The following is an 8,096-nucleotide window of genomic DNA, read 5'->3' on the forward strand; positions in this document are numbered from 1 at the left end:
TCTATCTCTCTCTGCCCTAATCCCTCTCTCTCTGCCCTAGTCTCTCTCTCTCTCTCTGCCCTAATCCCTCTCTCTCGATGCCCTAGTCTCTCTCTCTCTCTCTGCCCTGGTCCCTCTCTCTCTGCCCTGGTCTCTCTCTCTCTGCCCTGGTCTCTCTCTCTCTGCCCTAGTCTCTCTCTCTCTCGATGCCCTAGTCTCTCCCTCTCTCTCTGCCCTGGTCCCTCTCTCTCTGCCCTGGTCCCTCTCTCTCTGCCCTGGTCTCTCTCTCTCTGCCCTGGTCTCTCTCTCTCTCGATGCCCTAGTCTCTCTCTCTCTCGATGCCCTAGTCTCTCTCACTCTCTCTGCCCTAATCCCTCACTCTCTGCCCTGGTCCCTCTCTCTCTGCCCTGGTCCCCCTCTCTCTGCCCTGGTCCCTCTCTCTAAGCCCTAGTCTCTCTCTCTCTCTGCCCTAGTCCCTCTCTCTGCCCTAGTCCTTCTCTCTAATCCCTAATCCCTCTCTCTCTGCCCTAGTCTCTCTCTCTCTATGTCCTAGTCTCTCTCTCTATGCCCTAGTCTCTCTCTCTCTATGCCCTGGTCCCTCTCTCTCTATGCCCTAGTCTCTCTCTCTCTATGCCCTAGTCTCTCTCTCTCTATGCCCTCGTCCCTCTCTCTCTGCCCTAGTCTCTCTCTCTCTATGCCCTCGTCCCTCTCTCTCTGCCCTAGTCTCTCTCTCTCTATGCCCTAATCCCTCTCTCTGCCCTAGTCCTTCTCTCTAATCCCTAATCCCTCTCTCTCTGCCCTAGTCTCTCTCTCTCTATGCCCTGGTCCCTCTCTCTCTATGCCCTAGTCTCTCTCTCTCTATGCCCTGGTCCCTCTCTCTCTATGCCCTAGTCTCTCTCTCTCTATGCCCTCGTCCCTCTCTCTATGCCCTAGTCTCTCTCTCTCTATGCCCTGGTCCCTCTCTCTCTATGCCCTAATCCCTCTCTCTATGCCCTAGTCTCTCTCTCTCTATGCCCTAGTCTCTCTCTCTATGCCCTAATCCCTCTCTCTCTGCCCTGGTCCCTCTCTCTCTGCCCTGGTCCCTCTCTCTCTGCCCCAATCCCTCTCTCTCTGCCCTGGTCTCTCTCTCTCTGCCCTGGTCCCTCTCTCTCTGCCCCAATCCCTCTCTCTCTGCCCTGGTCTCTCTCTCTCTGCCCTGGTCCCTCTCTCTCTGCCCTGGACCCTCTCTCTCTGCCCTGGACCCTCTCTCTCTGCCCTGGTCTCTCTCTCTCTGCCCTGGTCTCTCTCTCTGCCCTAGTCTCTCTCTCTCTCGATGCCCTAGTCTCTCTCTCTCTCTCTGCCCTAATCCCTCTCTCTCTGCCCTGGTCCCCCTCTCTCTGCCCTGGTCCCTCTCTCTAAGCCCTAGTCTCTCTCTCTCTCTGCCCTAGTCCCTCTCTCTGCCCTAGTCCTTCTCTCTAATCCCTAATCCCTCTCTCTCTGCCCTAGTCTCTCTCTCTCTCTATGCCCTAGTCTCTCTCTCTCTATGCCCTGGTCCCTCTCTCTATGCCCTAGTCTCTCTCTCTCTATGCCCTGGTCCCTCTCTCTCTATGCCCTAGTCTCTCTCTCTCTATGCCCTAGTCTCTCTCTCTCTATGCCCTCGTCCCTCTCTCTATGCCCTAGTCTCTCTCTCTCTATGCCCTGGTCCCTCTCTCTCTATGCCCTAGTCTCTCTCTCTCTATGCCCTAGTCTCTCTCTCTCTATGCCCTCGTCCCTCTCTCTATGCCCTAGTCTCTCTCTCTCTATGCCCTAGTCTCTCTCTCTCTTTGCCCTCGTCCCTCTCTCTATGCCCTAGTCTCTCTCTCTCTATGCCCTCGTCTCTCTCTCTCTATGCCCTAATCCCTCTCTCTCGATGCCCTAGTCTCTCTCTCTCTATGCCCTCGTCCCTCTCTCTATGCCCTAGTCTCTCTCTCTCTATGCCCTAGTCTCTCTCTCTATGCCCTAGTCTCTCTCTCTCTATGCCCTAGTCCCTCTCTCTCTATGCCCTAGTCTCTCTCTCTCTATGCCCTAGTCTCTCTCTCTCTATGCCCTAATCCCTCTCTCTCTGCCCTAGTCTCTCTCTCTCTATGCCCTAGTCTCTCTCTCTATGCCCTAGTCTCTCTCTCTCTATGCCCTGGTCCCTCTCTCTCTCTGCCCTAGTCTCTCTCTCTCTATGCCCTCGTCCCTCTCTCTCTGCCCTAGTCTCTCTCTCTCTATGCCCTAGTCTCTCTCTCTATGCCCTAGTCTCTCTCTCTATGCCCTAATCCCTCTCTCTCTATGCCCTAGTCTCTCTCTCTATGCCCGAGTCTCTCTCTCTCTATGCCCTGGTCCCTCTCTCTCTCTGCCCTAGTCTCTCTCTCTCTATGCCCTCGTCCCTCTCTCTCTGCCCTAGTCTCTCTCTCTCTATGCCCTAGTCTCTCTCTCTATGCCCTAATCCCTCTCTCTATGCCCTAGTCTCTCTCTCTCTATGCCCTAATCCCTCTCTCTCTGCCCTGGTCTCTCTCTCTCTATGCCCTAATCCCTCTCTCTATGCCCTAATCCCTCTCTCTCTATGCCCTAGTCCCTCTCTCTCTATGCCCTAGTCTCTCTCTCTCTCTGCCCTAGTCTCTCTCTCTCTCTGCCCTAGTCTCTCTCTCTCTCTATGCCCTAATCCCTCTCTCTCTATGCCCTAGTCTCTCTCTCTCTCTGCCCTAGTCTCTCTCTCTCTCTATGCCCTAGTCCCTCTCTCTCTATGCCCTAGTCTCTCTCTCTCTCTGCCCTAGTCTCTCTCTCTCTATGCCCTAGTCTCTCTCTCTATGCCCTAATCCCTCTCTCTCTGCCCTGGTCTCTCTCTCTCTATGCCCTAATCCCTCTCTCTATGCCCTAATCCCTCTCTCTCTATGCCCTCGTCCCTCTCTCTCTCTGCCCTAGTCTCTCTCTCTCTATGCCCTAGTCTCTCTCTCTCTCTGCCCTAGTCCCTCTCTCTCTCTATGCCCTGGTCTCTCTCTCTCTATGCCCTAATCCCTCTCTCTCTATGCCCTAGTCCCTCTCTCTCTATGCCCTAATCCCTCTCTCTCTATGCCCTAGTCCCTCTCTCTCTATGCCCTAATCCCTCTCTCTCTGCCCTGGTCTCTCTCTCTCTATGCCCTAATCCCTCTCTCTCTATGCCCTAGTCTCTCTCTCTCTCTGCCCTAATCCCTCTCTCTCTATGCCCTGGTCTCTCTCTCTCTATGCCCTAATCCCTCTCTCTCTATGCCCTAGTCTCTCTCTCTATGCCCTAGTCTCTCTCTCTCTCTCTGCCCTAGTCTCTCTCTCTATGCCCTAATCCCTCTCTATGCTCTGGTCCCTCTCTCTATGCCCTGCACCCTCTGATACTGTTTCACCATCTCTAATGTGTGTTGTGAATCTTCTAAATGCGAGGGAGTTTTGCACATTACCCGTTAATTGCAGCTTAAAAGGCAAGAAATAAGTCCTTTTATAGTGCATTAAAGCTGAGTGCTCCTGGATCAATTTTAGTAGTTGGTTCGTGCCCCCTCCATTAATACCAGCACGTTACTGGAGAATTAGCAGGTGAACTCTGAGCAACACGCAGAGAAAATTAACCCCTTGTTGCATTGAGGAACCCCCAGTGGGAATGACAATGGCAGAGCCCCGCACCCCATGGTGGAAGTGGAGCAAGCCCCCTGCCCATCCTTACCTGAGACCCTGGCCCAAATGCTGAGGATCGGGACACTTACAATAGCCGGGGCCACGCAAGGCCACAGGGAGACGGATGTAGGGGTACAGAGAGTCTGATATAAGGGTACAGAGAGACGGATGTAGGGGTACAGAGAGTCTGATATAAGGGTACAGAGAGACTGATATAAGGGTACAGAGAGACTGATGTAGGGGTACAGAGAGACTGATGTAGGGGTACAGAGAGACTGATATAGGGGTACAGAGAGACTGGTATCGGGGTACAGAGAGACTGATATAGGGGTACAGAGAGACTGATATAGGGGTACAGAGAGACTGATGTAGGGGTACAAGGAGACTGATGTAGGGGTACAGAGAGACTGGTATCGGGGTACAGAGAGACTGATATAGGGGTACAGAGAGACTGATATAGGGGTACAGAGAGACTGATATAGGGGTACAGAGAGAATGATGTAGGGGTACAGAGAGACCGATATAGGGGTACAGAGAGACTGATGCAGGGGTACAGAGAGAATGATGTAGGGGTACAGAGAGGGTGATGCAGGGGTACAGAGAGAATGATGTAGGGGTACAGAGAGGCTGATGCAGGGGTACAGAGAGACTGATGTAGGGGCACAGAGAGACTGATGTAGGGGTACAGAGAGACTGGTATCGGGGTACAGAAAGAATGATGTAGGGGTACAGAGAGACTGATGTAGGGGTACAGAGAGACTGATGTAGGGGCACAGAGAGACTGATGTAGGGGTACAGAGAGAATGATATAGGGGTACAGAGAGACTGATGTAGGGGTACAGAGAGACTGGTATCGGGGTACAGAGAGGCTGATGCAGGGGTACAGAGAGGCTGATGCAGGGGTACAGAGAGGCTGATGCAGGGGTACAGAGAGGCTGATGTAGGGGTACAGAGAGAATGATATAGGGGTACAGAGAGGCTGATGCAGGGGTACAGAGAGAATGATGTAGGGGTACAGAGAGACTGATATTGGGGTACAGAGAGACTGATGCAGGGGTACAGAGAGACTGATGTAGGGGTACAGAGAGACTGATGTAGGGGTACAGAGAGACTGATATTGGGGTACAGAGAGACTGATGTGGGGGTACAGAGAGACTGATATGGGGGGACAGTGAGACTGATGTAGGGGGACAGAGAGACTGATATTGGGGTACAGAGAGACTGATGTAGGGGTACAGAGAGACTTATATAGGGGTACAGAGAGACTGATATAGGGGTACAGGGAGACTGTTGCGGGGGGGGTACAGGGAGAGCGATGTAGGGGAATAGAGAGACTGGTGTTGGGGTACAGAGAAACTGAAGTGGGGGTACAGGGAGACTGACGTAGTGTGGTACAGGGAGACTGATGGGGGGGGGTTACAGGGAGAGACTGGTATAGGGATACAGAGAGACTGGTATAGGGGTACAGAGAGACTGATGAAGGGGTACAGAGGGACTGATATTGGGGTACAGAGGGACTGATGTAGGGGTACAGAGAGACTGATGTGGGGGGTACAGGGAGAGCGATGTAGGGGTACAGAGAGACTCATATCGGGGTACAGAGAGACTTATGTAGGGGTACAGAGAGACTGATGCAGGGGTACAGAGAGACTGATGTAGGGGTACAGAGAGACTGATGTAGGGGTACAGAGAGACTGATGTGGGGGTACAGAGAGACTGATGTGGGGGTACAGAGAGACTGATATAGGGGTACAGAGAGACTGATGAAGGGGTACAGAGAGACTGATGTGGGGGTACAGAGAGACTTATGAAGGGGTACAGAGAGACTTATGAAGGGGTACAGAGAGACTTATGAAGGGGTACAGAGAGACTGATGTGGGGGTACAGAGAGACTGATGTGGGGTACAGAGAGACTTATGAAGGGGTACAGAGAGACTGATGTAGGGGTACAGAGAGACTGATGTAGGGGTACAGAGAGACTTATGAAGGGGTACAGAGAGACTGATGTGGGGGTACAGAGAGACTTATGAAGGGGTACAGAGAGACTGATGTAGGGGTACAGAGAGACTGATGTAGGGGTACAGAGAGACTGATGTAGGGGTACAGAGAGACTTATATAGGGGTACAGAGAGACTGATGTGGGGGTACAGAGAGACTGATATGGGGGGACAGTGAGACTGATGTAGGGGGACAGAGAGACTGATATTGGGGTACAGAGAGACTGATGTAGGGGTACAGAGAGACTGATGTAGGGGTGCAGAGAGACTTATATAGGGGTACAGAGAGACTGATGTGGGGGTACAGAGAGACTGATGTAGGGGTACAGAGAGACTTATATAGGGGTACAGAGAGACTGATGTGGGGGTACAGAGAGACTTATATAGGGGTACAGAGAGACTGATGTGGGGGTACAGAGAGACTGATATGGGGGGACAGTGAGACTGATGTAGGGGGACAGAGAGACTGATATTGGGGTACAGAGAGACTGATATTGGGGTACATAGAGACTGATATAGGGGTACTGAGAGACTGATATTGGGGTACTGAGAGACTGATATAGGGGTACAGAGAGACTGATATAGGGGTACAGAGAGACTGATATTGGGTTACAGAGAGACTGATGTGGGGGTACAGGGAGACTGATGTAGGGGTACAGGGAGACTGATGGGGGGGTACAGAGAGACTGATGGGGGGGTACAGAGAGACTGATGTAGCGGTTATATTGTATGGAAGGATGGAGTTCTGTCGTGGCTCAAATGGGTTGATCTCTTCAACTGCCTCCGTGAAGATAATTGACAGTCTCTGGGATCGATTTCCTTAGCCTAGTGAGGGTCCTGGGCCTTTAGAAAGCCCCAATGCAAGACTTGCCTCATCTCAACTGAGGCCTTTCAAGGATATGAAGGGAGAGATTTTCCGGTGAAGTCCGGCAACTCCCCCTGACACGGCCCTGTGACCCGCCCCACAGCCCCCTGGTCCAAATCGAGCCGAATCCTGGCAGAGCCGAGACCCAGACATTCGTCCAGTCGATTCGCCAACTCTGGTTGGACAGATTCCTGGAAGTTTCATCACATGACTTCCCACCTCCCACTGTCCTGCCCCCAAGACTCCCACGATTGGTCACCCGACACGTCACTCCTCACACCACCCCGCCTTCCCACGGCCAATTGGAAAGCGAGCAGGCTCTTTGCTACCTGATTGGATGATGCTTGACTGCCAATCAAACACCCTTTCTCCCCTCCTCCAGTTATTTTTTTGTGCCCCGATGATTTCCCTGCTGGTGTTGTTCGCAGCAGGTGTCTGGGAGACACTGGGAGCATTCGCGACCCTGGATCCCAGACCCTCCGCCCTCAACGTGACCTACGCCCTCTCATGCCCCAGGAATTCCGGGGTCAATGGGCCCTTTCGGGAATCCTTGGTTGGAGACACAGGGTAACCTTGGGTCAGACTGTGTAGCCCCGATTTTAACCGAACCTGTCCAGCAGGGACTCGGAAATCAATGGAGAGTAAAATCAGACTCTGAGAGGGGCCACTGAGAGGGGCCACTGAGAGGGGCCAGTGAAAGGGGTCAGAGAGCGGGGTCAGAGAGCGGGGTCAGAGAGCGGGGTCAGAGAGCGGGGTCAGAGAGCGGGGTCAGAGAGCGGGGTCAGAGAGCGGGGTCAGAGAGCGGGGTCAGTGAGCGGGGTCAGTGAACGGGGTCAGTGAGCGGGGTCAGTGAGCAGGGTCAGTGAGCGAGCGGGGTCAGTGAGCGAGCAGGGTCAGCGAGTGAGTGGGGTCAGTGAGTGGTGTCAGTGAGCAGGGTCAGCGAGTGAGCGGGGTCAGAGAGCGGAGTCAGCGAGCGGGGTCAGTGAGCAGGGTCAGAGAGTGAGCGGGGTCAGAGAGCGGAGTCAGTGAGCGGGGTCAGTGAGCAGGGTCAGAGAGTGGGGTCAGTGAGTGAGCGGGGTCAGTGAAAGGGGTCAGTGAGTGGGGTCAGAAATCAGGGTCAGTGGGCGGGGTCAGCGAGTGAGCGGAGTCAGTGAACGGGGTCAGCGAGTGAGTGGGGTCAGTGAACGGGGTCGGTGAGTGAGCGGAGTCAGTGAACGGGGTCAGCGAGTGAGTGGGGTCAGTGAACGGGGTCGGTGAGTGGGGTCAGTGAATGGGGTCAGTGAGTGAGCGGGGTCAGTGAGTGAGCGGGGTCAGCGAGTGAGCAGGGTCAATGAACGGGGTCAGCGAGTGAGCGGGGTCAGTGAACGGGGTCGGTCAGTGAACGGGGTCAGCGAGCGAGCGGGGTCAGCGAGTGAGCAGGGTCAGTGAACGGGGTCAGCGAGCGAGTGGGGTCAGTGAGTTAGCGGGGTCAGCGAGTGAGTGGGGTCAGTGAGTGAGTGGGGTCAGTGAACGGGGTCAGCGAGTGAGCGGGGTCAGCGAGTGAGTGGGGTCAGTGAACGGGGTCAGCGAGTGAGTGGGGACAGTGAACGGGGTCAGTGAGTGAGCGGGGTCAG

Source organism: Heptranchias perlo, chromosome 25 (genome assembly GCF_035084215.1).
Source record: "Heptranchias perlo isolate sHepPer1 chromosome 25, sHepPer1.hap1, whole genome shotgun sequence".
Taxonomy (NCBI): domain Eukaryota; kingdom Metazoa; phylum Chordata; class Chondrichthyes; order Hexanchiformes; family Hexanchidae; genus Heptranchias; species Heptranchias perlo.